Source organism: Stenella coeruleoalba (genome assembly GCF_951394435.1).
Source record: "Stenella coeruleoalba genome assembly, contig: scaffold_69, whole genome shotgun sequence".
NCBI classification, from domain to species: domain Eukaryota; kingdom Metazoa; phylum Chordata; class Mammalia; order Artiodactyla; family Delphinidae; genus Stenella; species Stenella coeruleoalba.
The window spans coordinates 1231297-1250510 of NW_027645992.1; the positions used below are offsets into that span (position 1 = coordinate 1231297).

At 43.4% G+C, this 19214-nt stretch overlaps 1 long non-coding RNA gene across 15 annotated transcripts in view; it reads right to left on the minus strand.

The window, feature by feature from the left end:
- LOC307181408 overlaps positions 1–19214 on the minus strand; it is a 1608936-nt gene that overhangs the window by 1218038 nt on the left and 371684 nt on the right. Inside the window, exon 4 of one of the 15 annotated variants that reach the window (XR_013826705.1) lies at positions 7331–7411. The exons of the other annotated variants lie outside the window; for them this stretch is intronic. This is a non-coding gene — a long non-coding RNA (uncharacterized lncRNA). Of the gene's footprint in view, positions 1–7330; positions 7412–19214 lie in introns of those variants that run through there. 15 annotated transcript variants of the gene reach the window in all.

Genomic DNA, 19214 nt, shown 5'->3' on the forward strand with positions numbered 1-19214 from the left:
GAATGAGGAACGGGACAAAAGGCAGAGGAGGGGTTTGTCCCCAGCAAAGCCCATTAAAAATCCCTGGGAGATAAAAATAGAATCTGGGCAATAAAGTCAAGTCTAACCTTTTTTATCCTTTGTGCTTTGTCTAATTTCACGTGCTCCTAGGGTCCCGCATGCAGAGGTTCCACACCCGGCACTTCAGACCAGATTTTCTAGTGCAGAATGGCTGGGTCGACACCTCAGCTCCTGGGGCCCAGTGCAGACTCCACGATATAGAGCCTGAGCTACAGCCAACCCAGCCCTCGAGAGCTCCGCCGCCTCCCTCCCTCCCACTGACTCTGACAGGATCTCTACACAGCAGCCCAGCCCACAGCCCACGGGGTAGTGCATGCTCTCACCTCTCCATTCTCTGATCAAAATATAAAGTTTCCTTTGCTTGTGAACCAAACTCAGTCTCGATCTCTTGGCCCCAATGACACTGGGCAGGGGGACACTTGTTGGGGTCCACTCTGGAGGATCAATAACAGAAATTGAGACTATTGTAACCTCAATGAACAGATGTGTGAGCCAAACTGTAGTTAACATAGAACAGTGTATAAGGCTCGGGTAAAATAAGATGTTTTTAACACTTCCATTTGATATTTCCATCACTTTTTATAAGCAAGTTCAGTGAAAAGGTTTGTCTTATTTGTCAGGTCAATATTAGAGAAACGAAGTGATTTCTTTCCAAGGATGTACAGCTAATAATCTTGGTTAAACCTTCAATCTTGTTTTAAATGCTTTTCCATTGAAAATGATACCTCTCTTTCAGCTCCCCCATTTCTGAGAAGTATAAAATCTTATAATTTATTATTACCAAAGGGGAAAGGTGGGAGGAGGGATAAATTAACAGTTTGGAATGAACACATACACACTGCTATGTATAAAATAGATCATCAACAAGGAACTACTGTATAGCACAGGGAACTACACTCAACATTTTGCAATAACCTATAAGGGGAAATAATCTGAAAAAGAATAGATATTTTTATTGACATCATCTATCAATGACAGTTAAAGTGTAGCCTAAGGGAAGCTGGTGGTGAGTGCTTCTGACCCTGAAGACTTCAATCATCTAAAGTTTGGACTCTGCCTACTCCCCAAGGCCCTTAATGAACATATGTGTAGCCGTAGCTTAAAAACTTCCCCAGTTTGGGTTTTGGAGAGACACTGATTTTGAAAAAGCCCTGGTGTTCTCCTTACATGAATGGGACTCTTCCTACTGCTAAAACATGTCTGTCACACCCAGAGGATGGTATACCGTCTGATCGGGAAGAGTTTGGAAAAGGCATCTCATCTCCTCATCTCCTGGTGCTCGGGTTCACCCCTCCAGCGTCTTTACTAACAGTCTCCCCACTTGGAGATGTCAGCACTGTCAACATCCTGTTGCGTACAGTTTGGAATTTGTCCAGAGGATGAAGCGGAAGGATGAGGAACAATGAGAGACAAGTCCTAGGTGTTCAGACAGGCACATGTCACTCTAATTTCCAATCAGGAAGACGAATTGACCAAAGGCTAGGGTTGCCCATGGAAACAGTATAGGGCTTGAGGAAATCCCGCTGCTTTGTGGCCAGTTCCCATAAACACGAGTTGAACAATGGAACTCAGGGGCAGTAAAATTCACAAAACTGCAGAGTTGAAAATATCCATCACTGAAAAATGTCTTGAGGAAAGTCAGAGAAAAGGACTTGTAAGCAAGGGAGAATGGCAGGAAAGGGATTTGAGGAGGTAGAAAGGACTCGCCATTAAGCACAAGAAAAGGAGCTGAACATTGCCAACATTGCAGTTGGCCAAAAAGGGTGTATGCGTTCTTTTCTGTATATATTCAAGAAAAGGGCATACACTTTTTTAGCCAACCAAACAGGTGGGCACTGGAAGTCAATACTACAAAAGATATCACTTCGCATCAGTCAGAAGAGCCATCCTCATAAAGCGTAAACAACAGAAATGCAGGACAGGGCAACGAGAAGAGGGAGCCCTGTGAGACTTATAGTGGAAATGTATATTGCCAACGGCCATTCTGGAGAAGTGTATTGTGTTTACTAAAGCATCTAAAAAATGAGCTACAGAGCATAGGGCACTTGCACTCATGGGCGTATATCTTGGGAAAAACAAAAATCGAGAGGACACAGGCACCCCAATGTTTACCCCCTCTCTGTTTAAAAGATCCTCGACTAGGATATAACTTAAATGTCTCTGGAGGGAAAAAATGGATAGAGATGTGGTACTTAGGTAGAGTGGAATATTATTCAGCCTGGAAATCAATGAAATATGGCCAGTTGTAACGACTCCGGAGGAGTTACGTATGATCATTCTAAGTGACAGAATTCAAAAAGAAAAAGACACATATCATAAGATATCACTTAAAGGTGGAATCCAAAATGGCTACACATGAAATAAATTACAAAACAAAAACATAGTCAAATATGTAGAAAACACGCATAAGGCTGCTAAACGGGAAAGGTGGGGAGGGGTGAGGCATCATCCAGGAGGTTGAAATTAGCAAAGATACCATTCCAAATACCAAACTGATAATCAACAAGGCCTACACGGTAGCTAAAAGAACTGCACTCAGCACACTCAAGTCACCGGAAAAGAATATATACGACTGGTAAGAATCTGAAAAAGAATTTATTGATGTCTCTCTGTACGCGAATCAAGTGGATGTACAGCAGCAAGAAACAGAGCTTTGAAAATCAGCTGTAACCAATATAGTAATAAATTGAAAAAAATAAACGACAGAGAGACAGAGAAAACCTCTTACAACTTTTCCTCAGGGACGGTGATGCAACATGGATTGAACACATCTAGACCCACAGCAGGATGAGACATAAGGCTGGAAACTGTTTGCGCTAAGAGAAATGTGAGGTTGGGTGAGGAAATGTACACCCTTTAAAGTAATACTACCTGGTACCCATTCAATGGGTCCCAAATCTGCAGGTTCAAGGGATCTTCCTACAGCTAAAACATGCATGGAAAACCCAGAGGACTGTACACCATGTGATCGGGAGATGTGTCTAAAATGCACCTCATTTATCCTCTCCTGGTGCTCCTGTTCACCATTCCAGCCACGCTACTTAGAATCTCCCCACTTGGAGAATCAGCACATTTAAACTTCTGTTTCACACATTTTGCAAATTGTGAGGAGGATGAACGGGAAGAGGGGGAACCAATGAGAGAAGAGTTGTAGGGGTTTGGACGGGCACATATCACTCTAATTTCCCATTAAGAATAAGAATTAAAGAAAGGCTCAGCCTGCCTCGCCGGAGCCAAAATAGGGCCTGAAGCAATCCTGTGGGTTTGAGGCCAGCTCACAAAAGAGCAACTTAAAAAATGGAGCTCAGGGTCACTGCAATTCACAAACCTGCAGAGTTATAAATGAAAACTAACGTCCAAAATTATGTTGAGGTAAGGCAAAGAAGAGGATCTGAATGCAAGACAGAATTGCAAGAAACAGATTTCAAGAGATAGATTGGACTCGTCTTTAACGCACATGAAAAGCGGCAGAATTTCGACAATGATGCAGTTGGCCCAAAAGGGCGTATGCGTTTTTTCCTGATTATATCCAGGAAAAAACACATACGCACTTTATGGGCAACGAAGCAAGCAAGCAATGCAAATGTGCACAACAAAGAAGTCTCACTTCCCACCGGTCAAAAGGGCCATCCTAAAAAATTGTAAAAACCAGAAATGCAGGACAGGCCATGGAGAACAGGGAGCCTTTATACGCTGATGGGCAGTGTGTGAACTGCCGAGAGCCACTCTGGAGAAGTGTATGGTGGTTCCTAAATCATCTAAAAAACAGAGCTAGAGCATAGGACACTTCCAATCATGGGAGTATATCTAGGGAAGTCTAAAAATCAACAAGACACAAGCACACCACAGTTTAGGGCTACTCTGTTTACAAGAACCTCAACTTCAGTACACCTTAAATATCCCAGGAAAGAGAACAATGGATAAAGAAGATGTGGTACTTATGTACAATGGAATATCTCTTCACCATGAAATCAATGTAATAAGGCTAGTAGAAGGATAAAGAGTGGATTTAGGTCCGATAATACTACTTGAAATAAGTCAAACAGAAAAAGAAACATATCATAAGATATCACTTATAGAGGGAGGGTAAATATGGCTGCACAAGAAATGAATTACAGAACAGAACAGTGTCTCACATTTAGAAAACACACTTATGTCAGCTTAAGGGGAAAGGAGAGGTGGGGTGATGCATAAAACCAGAGTTTGAAATTAGCACAGATACCGTTCAATAAACCAAATAGGTATTAGACAAGATCTACACCTTGCTCAATGAACAGGCCTCAACACACCCTATACACCGCAGAGAAATATATATGAGGAATAAGAATCTTAAAACCCATGTATTGATATATCTCCATAAGGGAATCAAGTGTGTGCAGAGCGGCACAAACACAGCAGTGAAAAGGAGCTAAACCCCATTATAGAAATAAATTTTAAAAACAAAACGCTGAAACAATGAAAGAGAGAAAAATTCTTACAAAATTCGCTCAGGGGCTGTGATGCAACCTGGATTGGCCACATATAAACCCACAGCTGGATAAGACATAAGGCTGGACACTTGGGGCTGACAGGATTGGTGAGCTTTGGTGAGCAACTGCTGAAAGTTTAATGCAATACTTCATGCTACTCAGTCCAAGGGTCCCAACACTCCAGGTTGAAGGGAATCTTCCTACAGCTAAACCATGCTTGGGAAACCCAGCGACTGGTATACCATATGATCGGGAAAGGTTTCTAAAACGCACCTCATTTTTCCTCTCCTGGGGCTCCGGATCGACATTCCAGCCGCTTTACTAACAACATCCCCACATGGAGTCAATGCCTTTAAGTTCTGGTATCGCACAGTCTGCAGTTAGTGCAGAGGATGAATGGGAATAGGGGGAACCAGTGAGAAACTAGCTGTAGCGGTTTCAATGGGCACATGTCACTCTAATATCACATCAGTAAGAAGAATTAACCAAAGGCACAGCAAGGTGCCCCAGAAGAAAAATAGGGCTTCAAGGAATCCTGTGGTTATGGGGCAATACCACAAAAATAAGAGCTAAAAAATGGAGCTAAGGGCCACTGCAATTCAAAAACCTGCAGAGTTATAAAGGCCAACTATTTTTAAAAAATATATTGAGGTAAGGCTATGAAGAGGCATTGAAAGCAAGGCAGAATTGCAGGAAATCGATTTCAGGAGGTAGACTGGAATTGCACTGAAAGCATATGAAGAGAGTCAGAAACTCGACAATGATGCACTTGGCCAAAAAGGGCGTATGTGTTTTTTCCTGAATATATTCAGGAAAAAACGCATACGCACTTTTTGGCCAACCAAGCAAGCTTGCAAAGGAAATCTGCACTACAATGAAGTCTCATTTCCACCTGGTCAAAAGGGCCATCTGAAAAAAGTGTAAAATCCATAAAGGCACGACAGGCCATGGAGAACTGGGAGCCTCCTTATGGTGATGGGCGGGATGTAAATTGCCAACAGCCACTCTGGAGAAGTGTATGGTGTTTCCTGAAACATCTAAAAAACAAAGCAACAGAACCTAGGGCACTTCCACTTATGGTCCTATAGCTTAGGGAAATTAAAATCAAAAAGACACAGCCACCCCAAAGTTTGGGACGGCTCTGTTTACAAGAACCTCGTTTACAGTACAAGTTCAATATCGCAGAAAGTGAAAAATGGATAAAGAACTTGTGGTACTTACGTACAATGCAATATCACTCAGCAATGAAATCTATGTCATCAGGCCCGTAACAGCATAATGAGTGGATTCAGGTATGATGATTCGAACTGAAATAAGTCACACAGAAAAGAAACATCATAAGGTATCACTAATACACAGAATGTGAACTTGGCTACACATGAACTGAATTACAAAACAGAACAGTGTCTCAAGTTTAGAAAACCAACTTATGCTTGCTTAAGGGGGAAGGTGAGTTGGGGTGCTGCATAAAACCAGAGATTGAAATGAGCACAGATAAAGTTCCTTAAGCCAAATATGGAATAGACAAGAGCTACTCCTTGCTCAACGAAATGGACTCAACACCCCATATTAAACGCCTAAGAATGTACCTGACTAGTAAGTATCTTAAAACCTATGGATTGCTATGTCTCCAAAAGAGAATCAAGCGTGTGTACAGGGGCATAAACGCAGCAGTGATAGGATTGGAGAGGTTCGGTGAGCAAATGAAGACCCTTTGAAGTCATATTGCATGGTACCCATTACACGGGTCTCAACTCTCCAGGTTTAAGGTATTCTTCCTTCAGCTAAAACATGCATGTGGAACCCAGAGTATGATCAACCGTGTGAACGGGAGACGTGTTCAAATATGTCTCAGTTTTCCTCCCCTGGTACTCGGGTGCAACATTCCAGACGCTTTACTAACACTCTCCCCACTTGGAGAGTCAGCACCTTTAACCTCCTGTTTGGCCCCGTTTGCAATTTCTGCGACAGATGAACAGGAATAGGGAGAACCAATGAGAGACTAGCTGGAGGTGTCTGGACGGGCAAATTTAACTCTCATTTCCCACCAGAAAGAGGAAATAACCAAAGGCTCAGCATGCCGTGCCGGAACCAGATTAGGGCCTGAAGCCATCCAGCGGTGTTGCAGCCAGCTCACAAGAAAACGAGTTGAAGAAAGGAGCTCAGGGGCACTGTAACTCACAAACCTGCAGAGTTATAAATGACAGCTATCGTCCAAAAATAGACTGAAGTAAGGCTGCCAAGAGGACTTGAAAGCGGGGCAGAATTGCAGGAAACCGATTTCAGGAGGTAGACTGGAATTGCATTGAAAGCATAGGAAAAGAGGCAGAACGTCCACAATGATGCACTTGGCCAAAAAGGGCGTATGCGTTTTTTCCTGAATATATTCAGGAAAAAACGCATACGCCCTATTTGGCCAACCAAGCAAGCTTGCAAAGGAAATCTGCACTACAATGAAGTCTCACTTCCCCCCGGTCAAAAGGGCCATCTGAAAAAAGTGTAAAATCCAGAAAGGCAGGACAGGCCATAGAGAACTGGGAGCCTTGTTATGCTGATGGGCGGGATGTAAATTGCCAACAGACACTTGGGAGAAGTGTATGGTGTTTCCTGAAACATCGAAAAAACAAAGCAACAGAGCCTAGGGCACTTCCACTTATGGTCCTATAGCTTAGGGAAATTAAAATCAAAAAGACACAGCCACCCCAAAGTTTGGGACGGCTCTGTTTACAAGAACCTCGTTTACAGTACAAGTTCAACATCGCAGAAAGTGAAAAATGGATAAAGAAGTTGTGGTATTTACTTACAAAGCAATATCACTCAGCAATGAAATCTATGTCATCAGGCCCTTAGCATCACAAAGAGTGGATTCAGGTATGATGATTCTAACTGAAATAAGTCACACAGAAAAAGAAACATCATAAGATATCAGTAATACACGGAATGTAAACTTGGCTACACAGGAACTGAATTACAGAACAGAACAGGGTCTCAAATTTAGAAAACCAACTTATGCTTGCTTAAGGGGAAAGGTGAGTTGGGGTGTTGCATAAAACCAGAGATTGAAATGAGCACAGATAAAGTTCCTTAAGCCAAATATGGAATAGACAAGAGCTACTCCTTGCTCAACGAAATGGACTCAACACCGCATATTAAACGCCTAAGAATGTACCTGACTTGTAAGTATCTTAAAACCTATGGATTGCTATGTCTCCGAAAGAGAATCAAGCATGTGTACAGGGGCATAAACGCAGCAGTGATAGGACTGGAGAGGTTCGTGAGCAAATGAAGACCCTTTGAAGTCATATTGCATGGTACCCATTCCACGGGTTTCAACTACCCAGGTTTAAGGTATTCTTCCTTCAGCTAAAACATGCATGTGGAACCTAGAGTATGATCAACCATGTGATCGGGAGACGTGTTCAAATATGTCTCAGTTTTCCTCCCCTGGTACTCGGGTGCAACATTCCAGATGCTTACTAACACTCTCCCCACTTGGAGAGTCAGTCCCTTTAACCTCCTGTTTGGCCCAGTTTGCAATTTCTGCGGAAGATGAACAGGAACAGCGAGAATCAATGAGAGACTAGCTGGAGGTGTCTGGATGGGCAAATTTAACTCTCATTTCCCACCAGGAAGAGGAATTAACGAAAGGCTCAGCATGCCGTGCCAGAACCAGATTAGGGCCTGAAGACATCCTGCGGTGTTGCGGCCAGGTCACAAGAAAGCGAGTTGAAGAAAGGAGCTCAGGGGCACTGTAATTCACAAACCTGCAGAGTTATAAATGACAGCTATCGTCCAAAAATATACTGAAGTAAGGCTGCCAAGAGGACTTGAAAGCGGGGCAGAATTGCAGGAAACCGATTTCAGGAGGTAGACTGGAATTGCATTGAAAGCATAGGAAAAGAGGCAGAACGTCCACAATGATGCACTTGGCCAAAAAGTGCGTATGCGTTTTTTCCTGAATATATTCAGGAAAAAACGCATACGCACTTTTTGGCCAACCAAGCAAACTTGCAAAGGAAATCTGCACTACAATGAAGTCTCACTTCTCCCCGGTTAAAAGGGCCATCGGAAAAAAGTGTAAAATCCAAAAAGGCAGGACAGGCCATGGAGAACTGGGAGCCTTGTTATGCTGATGGGCGGGATGTAAATTGCCAACAGACACTCAGGAGAAGTGTATGGTGTTTCCTGAAACATCTAAAAAACAAAGCAACAGAGCCTAGGGCACTTCCACTTATGGTCCTATAGCTTATGGAAATTAAAATCAAAAAGACACAGCCACCCCAAAGTTTGGGACGCCTCCGTTTACAAGAACCTCGTTTACTGTACAAGTTCAATATCACAAAAGTGAAAAATGGATAAGGAACTTGTGGTACTTACGTACAATGCAGTATCACTCAGCAATGAAATCTATGTCATCAGGCCCGTAGCAGCATAATGAGTGGATTCAGGTACGATGATTCTAACTGAAATAAGTCACACGGAAAAAGAAACATCATAAGATATCAGTAATACACGGAATGTAAACTTGGCTACACAGGAACTGCATTCCAAAACAGAACAGGGTCTCAAATTTAGAAAACCAACTTATGCTTGCTTAAGGGGAAAGGTGAGTTGGGGTGCTGCATAAAACCAGAGATTGAAATGAGCACAGATAAAGTTCCTTAAGTCAAATATGGAATAGACAAGAGCTACTCCTTGCTCAACGAAATGGACTCAACACCGCATATTAAACGCCTAAGAATATACCTGACTAGTAAGTATCTTAAAACCTATGGATTGCTATGTCTCCGAAAGAGAATCAAGCATGTGTACAGGGGCATAAACGCAGCAGTGATAGGATTGGAGAGGTTCGGTGAGCAAATGAAGACCCTTTGAAGTCATATTGCATGGTACCCATTCCACGGGTTTCAACTACCCAGGTTTAAGGTATTCTTCCTTCAGCTAAAACATGCATGTGGAACCAAGAGTATGATCATCCGTGTGAACGGGAGATGTGTTCAAATATGTCTCAGTTTTCGTACTCTGGTACTCAGGTGCAACATTCCAGACGCTTTACTAACACTCTCCCGACTTGGAGAGTCAGCGCCTTTAACCTCCTGTTTGGCCCAGTTTGCAATTTCTGCGGAAGATGAACAGGAATAGCGAGAACCAATGAGAGACTAGCTGGAGGTGTCTGGACGGGCAAATTTAACTCTCATTTCCCACCAGGAAGAGGAAATAACCAAAGGCTCAGCGTGCCGTTCCGGAACCAGATAAGGGCCTGAAGCCATCCTGCGGTGTTGCGGCCAGGTCACAAGAAAGCGAGTTGAAGAAAGGAGCTCAGGGGCACTGTAATTCACAAACCTGCAGAGTTATAAATGACAGCTATCGTCCAAAAATATACTGAAGTAAGCCTGCCAAGAGGACTTGAAAGCGGGGCAGAATTGCAGGAAACCGATTTCAGGAGGTAGACTGGAATTGCATTGAAAGCATAGGAAAAGAGGCAGAACGTCCACAATGATGCACTTGGCCAAAAAGGGCGTATGCGTTTTTTCCTGAATATATTCAGGAAAAAACGCATACGCCCTTTTTGGCCAACCAAGCAAATTTGCAAAGGAAATCTGCACTACAATGAAGTCTCACTTCCCTCTGGTCAAAAGGGCCATCTGAAAAAAGTGTAAAATCCAGAAAGGCAGGACAGGCCATGGAGAACTGGGAGCCTTGTTATGCTGATGGGCGGGATGTAAATTGCCAACAGACACTCGGGAGAAGTGTATGGTGTTTCCTGAAACATCTAAAAAACAAAGCAACAGAGCCTAGGGCACTGCAACTTATGGTCCTATAGCTTAGGGAAATTAAAATCAAAAAGACACAGCCACCCCAAAATTTGAAACGGCTCTGTTTACAAGAACCTCGTTTACAGTACAAGTTCAACATCGCAGAAAGTGAAAAATGGATAAAGAAGTTGTGGTATTTACTTACAAAGCAATATCACTCAGCAATGAAATCTGTGTCATCAGGCCCTTAGCAGCACAATGAGTGGATTCAGGTATGATGATTCTAACTGAAGTAAGTCACACAGAAAAAGAAACATCTTAAGATATCAGTAATACACGGAATGTAAACTTGGCTACACAGGAACTGAATTACAGAACAGAACAGGGTCTCAAATTTAGAAAACCAACTTATGCTTGCTTAAGGGGAAAGGTGAGTTGGGGTGCTGCATAAAACCAGAGATTGAAATGAGCACAGATAAAGTTCCTTAAGCCAAATATGGAATAGACAAGAGCTACTCCTTGCTCAACGAAATGGACTCAACACCGCATATTAAACGCCTAAGAATGTACCTGACTAGTAAGTATCTTAAAACCTATGGATTGCTATGTCTCCGAAAGAGAATCAAGCATGTGTACAGGGGCATAAACGCAGCAGTGATAGGATTGGAGAGGTTCGGTGAGCAAATGAAAACCCTTTGAAGTCATATTGCATGGTAACCTTTCCACGGGTTTCAACTACCCAGGTTTTAGGTATTCTTCCTTCAGCTAAAACATGCATGTGGAACCCAGAGTATGATCAACCATGTGATCGGGAGACGTGTTCAAATATGTCTCAGTTTTCGTACCCTGGTACTCGGGTGCAACATTCCAGACACTTTACTAACACTCTCCCGACTTGGAGAGTCAGTCCCTTTAACCTCCTGTTTGGCCCAGTTTGCAATTTCTGCGGAAGATGAACAGGAATAGCGAGAACCAATGAGAGGCTAGCTGGAGGTGTCTGGACGGGCAAATTTAACTCTCATTTCCCACCAGGAAGAGGAATTAACCAAAGGCTCAGCGTGCCGTGCCGGAACCAGATTAGGGCCTGAAGCCATCCTGCGGTGTTGCGGCCAGGTCACAAGAAAGCGAGTTGAAGAAAGGAGCTCAGGGGCACTGTAATTCACAAACCTGCAGAGTTATAAATGACAGCTATCGTCCAAAAATAGACTGAAGTAAGGCTGCCAAGAGGACTTAAAAGCGGGGCAGCATTGCAGGAAACCGATTTCAGGAGGTAGACTGGAATTGCATTGAAAGCATAGGAAAAGAGGCAGAACGTCCACAATGATGCACTTGGCCAAAAAGGGCGTATGCGTTTTTTCCTGAATATATTCAGGAAAAACGCATACGCCCTTTTTGGCCAACCAAGCAAGCTTGCAAAGGAAATCTGCACTACAATGAAGTCTCACTTCCCCCCGGTCAAAAGGGCCATCTGAAAAAAGTGTAAACTCCAGAAAGGCAGGACAGGCCATGGAGAACTGGGAGCCTTGTTATGCTGATGGGCGGGATGTAAATTGCCAACAGACACTTGGGAGAAGTGTATGGTGTTTCCTGAAACATCTAAAAAACAAAGCAACAGAGCCTAGGGCACTTCCACTTATGGTCCTATAGCTTAGGGAAATTAAAATCAAAAAGACACAGCCACCCCAAAGTTTGGAAAGGCTCTGTTTACAAGAACCTCGTTTACAGTACAAGTTCAACATCGCAGAAAGTGAAAAATGGAGAAAGAAGTTGTGGTATTTACTTACAAAGCAATATCACTCAGCAATGAAATCTGTGTCATCAGGCCCTTAGCAGCACAATGAGTGGATTCAGGTATGATGATTCTAACTGAAATAAGTCACACAGAAAAAGAAACATCATAAGATATCAGTAATACACGGAATGTAAACTTGGCTACACAGGAACTGAATTACAGAACAGAACAGGGTCTCAAATTTAGAAAACCAACTTATTCTTGCTTAAGGGTAAAGGAGAGTTGGGGTGCTGCATAAAACCAGAGATTGAAATGAGCACAGATAAAGTTCCTTAAGCCAAATATGGAATAGACAAGAGCTACTCCTTGCTCAACGAAATGGACTCAACACCCCATATTAAACGCCTAAGAATGTACCTGACTAGTAAGTATCTTAAAACCTATGGATTGCTATGTCTCCGAAAGAGAATCAAGCATGTGTACAGGGGCATAAACGCAGCAGTGATAGGATTGGAGAGGTTCGGTGAGCAAATGAAGACCCTTTGAAGTCATATTGCATGGTACCCATTCCACGGGTTTCAACTACCCAGGTTTAAGGTATTCTTCCTTCAGCTAAAACATGCATGTGGAACCTAGAGTATGATCAACCATGTGATCGGGAGACGTGTTCAAATATGTCTCAGTTTTCGTACCCTGGTACTCGGGTGCAACATTCCAGACACTTTACTAACACTCTCCCGACTTGGAGAGTCAGTCCCTTTAACCTCCTGTTTGGCCCAGTTTGCAATTTCTGCGGAAGATGAACAGGAATAGCGAGAACCAATGAGAGGCTAGCTGGAGGTGTCTGAACGGGCAAATTTAACTCTCATTTCCCACCAGGAAGAGGAATTAACCAAAGGCTCAGCGTGCCGTGCCGGAACCAGATTAGGGCCTGAAGCCATCCTGCGGTGTTGCGGCCAGCTCACAAGAAAGCGAGTTGAAGAAAGGAGCTCAGGGGCACTGTAATTCACAAACCTGCAGAGTTATAAATGACAGCTATCGTCCAAAAATAGACTGAAGTAAGGCTGCCAAGAGGACTTGAAAGCGGGGCAGAATTGCAGGAAACCAATTTCAGGAGGTAGACTGGAATTGCATTGAAAGCATAGGAAAAGAGGCAGAACGTCCACAATGATGCACTTGGCCAAAAAGGGCGTATGCGTTTTTTCCTGAATATATTCAGGAAAAAACGCATACGCCCTTTTTGGCCAACCCAGCAAGCTTGCAAAGGAAATCTGCACTACAATGAAGTCTCACTTCCCCCCGGTCAAAAGGGCCATCTGAAAAAAGTGTAAAATCCAGAAACACAGGACAGGCCATGGAGAACTGGGAGCCTTGTTATGCTGATGGGCGGGATGTAAATTGCCAACAACCACTCGGGAGAAGTGTATGGTGTTTCCTGAAACATCTAAAAAACAAAGCAACAGAGCCTAGGGCACTTCCACTTATGGTCCTATAGCTTAGGGAATTTAAAATCAAAAAGACACAGCCACCCCAAAGTTTGGAAAAGCTCTGTTTACAAGAACCTCGTTTACAGTACAAGTTCAACATCGCAGAAAGTGAAAAATGGATAAAGAAGTTGTGGTATTTACTTACAAAGCAATATCACTCAGCAATGAAATCTGTGTCATCAGGCCCTTAGCAGCACAATGAGTGGATTCAGGTATGATGATTCTAACTGAAATAAGTCACACAGAAAAAGAAACATCATAAGATATCAGTAATACACGGAATGTAAACTTGGCTACAAAGGAACTGAATTACAGAACCGAACAGGGTCTCAAATTTAGAAAACCAACTTATTCTTGCTTAAGGGTAAAGGAGAGTTGGGGTGCTGCATAAAACCAGAGATTGAAATGAGCACAGATAAAGTTCCTTAAGCCAAATATGGAATAGACAAGAGCTACTCCTTGCTCAATGAAATGGACTCAACACCCCATATTAAACGCCTAAGAATGTACCTGACTAGTAAGTATCTTAAAACCTATGGATTGCTATGTCTCCGAAAGAGAATCAAGCATGTGTACAGGGGCATAAACGCAGCAGTGATAGGATTGGAGAGTTTCAGTGAGCAAATGAAGACCCTTTGAAGTCATATTGCATGGTACCCATTCCACGGGTTTCAACTACCCAGGTTTAAGGTATTCTTCCTTCAGCTAAAACATGCATGTGGAACCTAGAGTATGATCAACCATGTGATCGGGAGACGTGTTCAAATATGTCTCAGTTTTCGTACCCTGGTACTCGGGTGCAACATTCCAGACGCTTTACTAACACTCTCCCGACTTGGAGAGTCAGCGCCTTTAACCTCCTCTTTGGCCCAGTTTGCAATTTCTGCGGAAGATGAACAGGAATAGCGAGAACCAATGAGAGACTAGCTGGAGGTGTCTGGACGGGCAAATTTAACTCTCATTTCCCACCAGGAAGAGGAAATAACCAAAGGCTCAGCGTGCTGTGCCAGAACCAGATAAGGGCCTGAAGCCATCCTGCGGTGTTGCGGCCAGCTCACAAGAAAGCGAGTTGAAGAAAGGAGCTCAGGGGCACTGTAATTCACAAACCTGCAGAGTTATAAATGACAGCTATCGTCCAAAAATATACTGAAGTAAGGCTGCCAAGAGGACTTGAAAGCGGGGCAGAATTGCAGGAAACCGATTTCAGGAGGTAGACTGGAATTGCATTGAAAGCATAGGAAAAGAGGCAGAACGTCCACAATGATGCACTTGGCCAAAAAGGGCGTATGCGTTTTTTCCTGAATATATTCAGGAAAAAACGCATACGCGCTTTTTGGCCAACCAAGCAAACTTGCAAAGGAAATCTGCACTACAATGAAGTCTCACTTCCCTCTGGTCAAAAGGGCCATCTGAAAAAAGTGTAAAATCCAGAAAGGCAGGACAGGCCATGGAGAACTGGGAGCCTTGTTATGCTGATGGGCGGGATGTAAATTGCCAACAACCACTCGGGAGAAGTGTATGGTGTTTCCTGAAACATCTAAAAAACAAAGCAACAGAGCCTAGGGCACTTCCACTTATGGTCCTATAGCTTAGGGAAATTAAAATCAAAAAGACACAGCCACCCCAAAATTTGGAACGGCTCTGTTTACAACAACCTCATTTACAGTACAAGTTCAACATCGCAGAAAGTGAAAAATGGATAAAGAAGTTGTGGTATTTACTTACAAAGCAATATCACTCAGCAATGAAATCTGTGTCATCAGGCCCATAGCAGCACAATGAGTGGATTCAGGTATGATGATTCTAACTGAAGTAAGTCACACAGAAAAAGAAACATCATAAGATATCAGTAATACACGGAATGTAAACTTGGCTACAAAGGAACTGAATTACAGAACAGAACAGGGTCTCAAATTTAGAAAACCAACTTATGCTTGCTTAAGGGTAAAGGTGAGTTGGGGTGCTGCATAAAACCAGAGATTGAAATGAGCACAGATAAAGTTCCTAAAGCCAAATATGGAATAGACAAGAGCTACTCCTTGCTCAACGAAATGGACTCAACACCGCATATTAAACGCCTAAGAATGTACCTGACTAGTAAGTATCTTAAAACCTATGGATTGCTATGTCTCCGAAAGAGAATCAAGCATGTGTACAGGGGCATAAACGCAGCAGTGATAGGATTGGAGAGGTTCGGTGAGCAAATGAAGACCCTTTGAAGTCATATTGCATGGTACCCATTCCACGGGTTTCAACTACCCAGGTTTTAGGTATTCTTCCTTCAGCTAAAACATGCATGTGGAACCCAGAGTATGATCAACCATGTGATCGGGAGATGTGTTCAAATATGTCTCAGTTTTCCTCCCCTGGTACTCGGGTGCAACATTCCAGACGCTTTACTAACACTCTCCCGACTTGGAGAGTCAGTCCCTTTAACCTCCTGTTTGGCCCAGTTTGCAATTTCTGCGGAAGATGAACAGGAATAGCGAGAACCAATGAGAGACTAGCTGGAGGTGTCTGGACGGGCAAATTTAACTCTCATTTCCCACCAGGAAGAGGAATTAACCAAAGGCTCAGCGTGCCGTGCCGGAACCAGATTAGGGCCTGAAGCCATCCTGCGGTGTTGCGGCCAGCTCACAAGAAAGCGAGTTGAAGAAAGGAGCTCAGGGGCACTGTAATTCACAAACCTGCAGAGTTATAAATGACAGCTATCTTCCAAAAATAGACTCAAGTAAGGCTGCCAAGAGGACTTGAAAGCGGGGCAGCATTGCAGGAAACCGATTTCAGGAGGTAGACTGGAATTGCATTGAAAGCATAGGAAAAGAGGCAGAACGTCCACAATGATGCACTTGGCCAAAAAGGGCGTATGCGTTTTTTCCTGAATATATTCAGGAAAAAACGCATACGCCCTTTTTGGCCAACCCAGCAAGCTTGCAAAGGAAATCTGCACTACAATGAAGTCTCACTTCCCCCCGGTCAAAAGGGCCATCTGAAAAAAGTGTAAAATCCAGAAAGGCAGGACAGGCCATGGAGAACTGGGAGCCTTGTTATGCTGATGGGCGGGATGTAAATTGCCAACAACCACTGGGGAGAAGTGTATGGTGTTTCCTGAAACATCTAAAAAACAAAGCAACAGAGCCTAGGGCACTGCCACTTATGGTCCTATAGCTTAGGGAAATTAAAATCAAAAAGACACAGCCACCCCAAAGTTTGGGACGGCTCTGTTTACAAGAACCTCGTTACAGTACAAGTTCAACATCGCAGAAAGTGAAAAATGGATAAAGAAGTTGTGGTATTTACTTACAAAGCAATATCACTCAGCAATGAAATCTGTGTCATCAGGCCCTTAGCAGCACAATGAGTGGATTCAGGTATGATGATTCTAACTGAAGTAAGTCACACAGAAAAAGAAACATCATAAGATATCAGTAATACACGGAATGTAAACTTGGCTACACAGGAAATGAATTACAGAACAGAACAGGGTCTCAAATTTAGAAAACCAACTTATGCTTGCTTAAGGGTAAAGGTGAGTTGGGGTGCTGCATAAAACCAGAGATTGAAATGAGCACAGATAAAGTTCCTTAAGTCAAATATGGAATAGACAAGAGCTACTCCTTGCTCAACGAAATGGACTCAACACCGCATATTAAACGCCTAAGAATGTACCTGACTAGTAAGTATCTTAAAACCTATGGATTGCTATGTCTCCGAAAGAGAATCAAGCATGTGTACAGGGGCATAAACGCAGCACTGATAGGATTGGAGAGGTTCGGTGAGCAAATGAAGACCCTTTGAAGTCATATTGCATGGTACCCATTACACGGGTCTTAACTCTCCAGGTTTAAGGTATTCTTCCTTCAGCTAAAACATGCATGTGGAACCCAGAGTATGATCAACCATGTGAACCGGAGACGTGTTCAAATATGTCTCAGTTTTCCTCCCCTGGTACTCGGGTGCAACATTCCAGACGCTTTACTAACACTCTCCCCACTTGGAGAGTCAGCGCCTTTAACCTCCTGTTTGGCCCAGTTTGCAATTTCTGCGGAAGATGAACAGGAATAGCGAGAACCAATGAGAGACTAGCTGGAGGTGTCTGGACGGGCAAATTTAACTCTCATTTCCCACCAGGAAGAGGAAATAACCAAAGGCTCAGCGTGCCGTGCCGGAACCAGATTAGGGCCTGAAGCCATCCTGCGGTGTTGCGGCCACCTCAAAAGAAACCGAGTTGAAGAAAGGAGCTCAGGGGCACTGTAATTCACAAACCTGCAGAGTTATAAATGACAGCTATCGTCCAAAAATAGACTGAAGTAAGGCTGCCAAGAGGACTTGAAAGCGGGGCAGAATTGCAGGAAACCGATTTCAGGAGGTAGACTGGAATTGCATTGAAAGCATAGGAAAAGAGGCAGAACGTCCACAATGATGCTCTTGGCCAAAAAGGGTGTATGCGTTTTTTCCTCAATATATTCAGGAAAAAACGCATACGCCCTTTTTGGCCAACCAAGCAAGCTTGCAAAGGAAATCTGCACTACAATGAAGTCTCACTTCCCCCCGGTCAAAAGGGCCATCTGAAAAAAGTGTAAAATCCAGAAAGGCAGGACAGGCCATGGAGAACTGGGAGCCTTGTTATGCTGATGGCCGGGATGTAAATTGCCAACAACCACTCGGGAGAAGTGTATGGTGTTTCCTGAAACATCTAAAAAACAAAGCAACAGAGCCTAGGGCACTTCCACTTATGGTCCTATAGCTTAGGGAAATTAAAATCAAAAAGACACAGCCACCCCAAAGTTTGGGACGCCTCAGTTTACAAGAACCTTGTTTACCGTACAAGTTCAATATCACAGAAAGTGAAAAATGGATAAAGAACTTGTGGTACTTACGTACAATGCAGTATCACTCAGCAATGAAATCTATGTCATCAGGCCCGTAGCAGCATAATGAGTGGATTCAGGTACGATGATTCTAACTGAAATAAGTCACACAGAAAAAGAAACATCATAGGATATCACTAATACACGGAATGTAAACTTGGCTACACAGGAACTGCATTCCAAAACACAACAGGGTCTCAAATTTAGAAAACCAACTTATGCTTGCTTAAGGGGAAAGGTGAGTTGGGGTGCTGCATAAAACCAGAGATTGAAATGAGCACAGATAAAGTTCCTTAAGCCAAATATGGAATAGACAAGAGCTACTCCTTGCTCAACGAAATGGACTCAACACCGCATATTAAACGCCTAAGAATGTACCTGACTAGTAAGTATCTTAAAACCTATGGATTGCTATGTCTCCGAAAGAGAATCAAGCATGTGTACAGGGGCATAAACGCAGCAGTGATAGGATTGGAGAGGTTCGGTGAGCAAATGAAGACCCTTTGAAGTCATATTGCATGGTACCCATTCCACGGGTCTCAACTCTCCAGGTTTAAGGTATTCTTCCTTCAGCTAAAACATGCATGTGGAACCCAAGTATGATCAACCATGTGAACGGGAGACGTGTTCAAATATGTCTCAGTTTTCCTCCCCTGGTACTCGGGTGCAACATTCCAGACGCTTTACTAACACTCTCCCCACTTGGAGAGTCAGCGCCTTTAACCTCCTGTTTGGCCCAGTTTGCAATTTCTGCGGAAGATGAACAGGAATAGCGAGAACCAATGAGAGGCTAGCTGGAGGTGTCTGGACGGGCAAATTTAACTCTCATTTCCCACCAG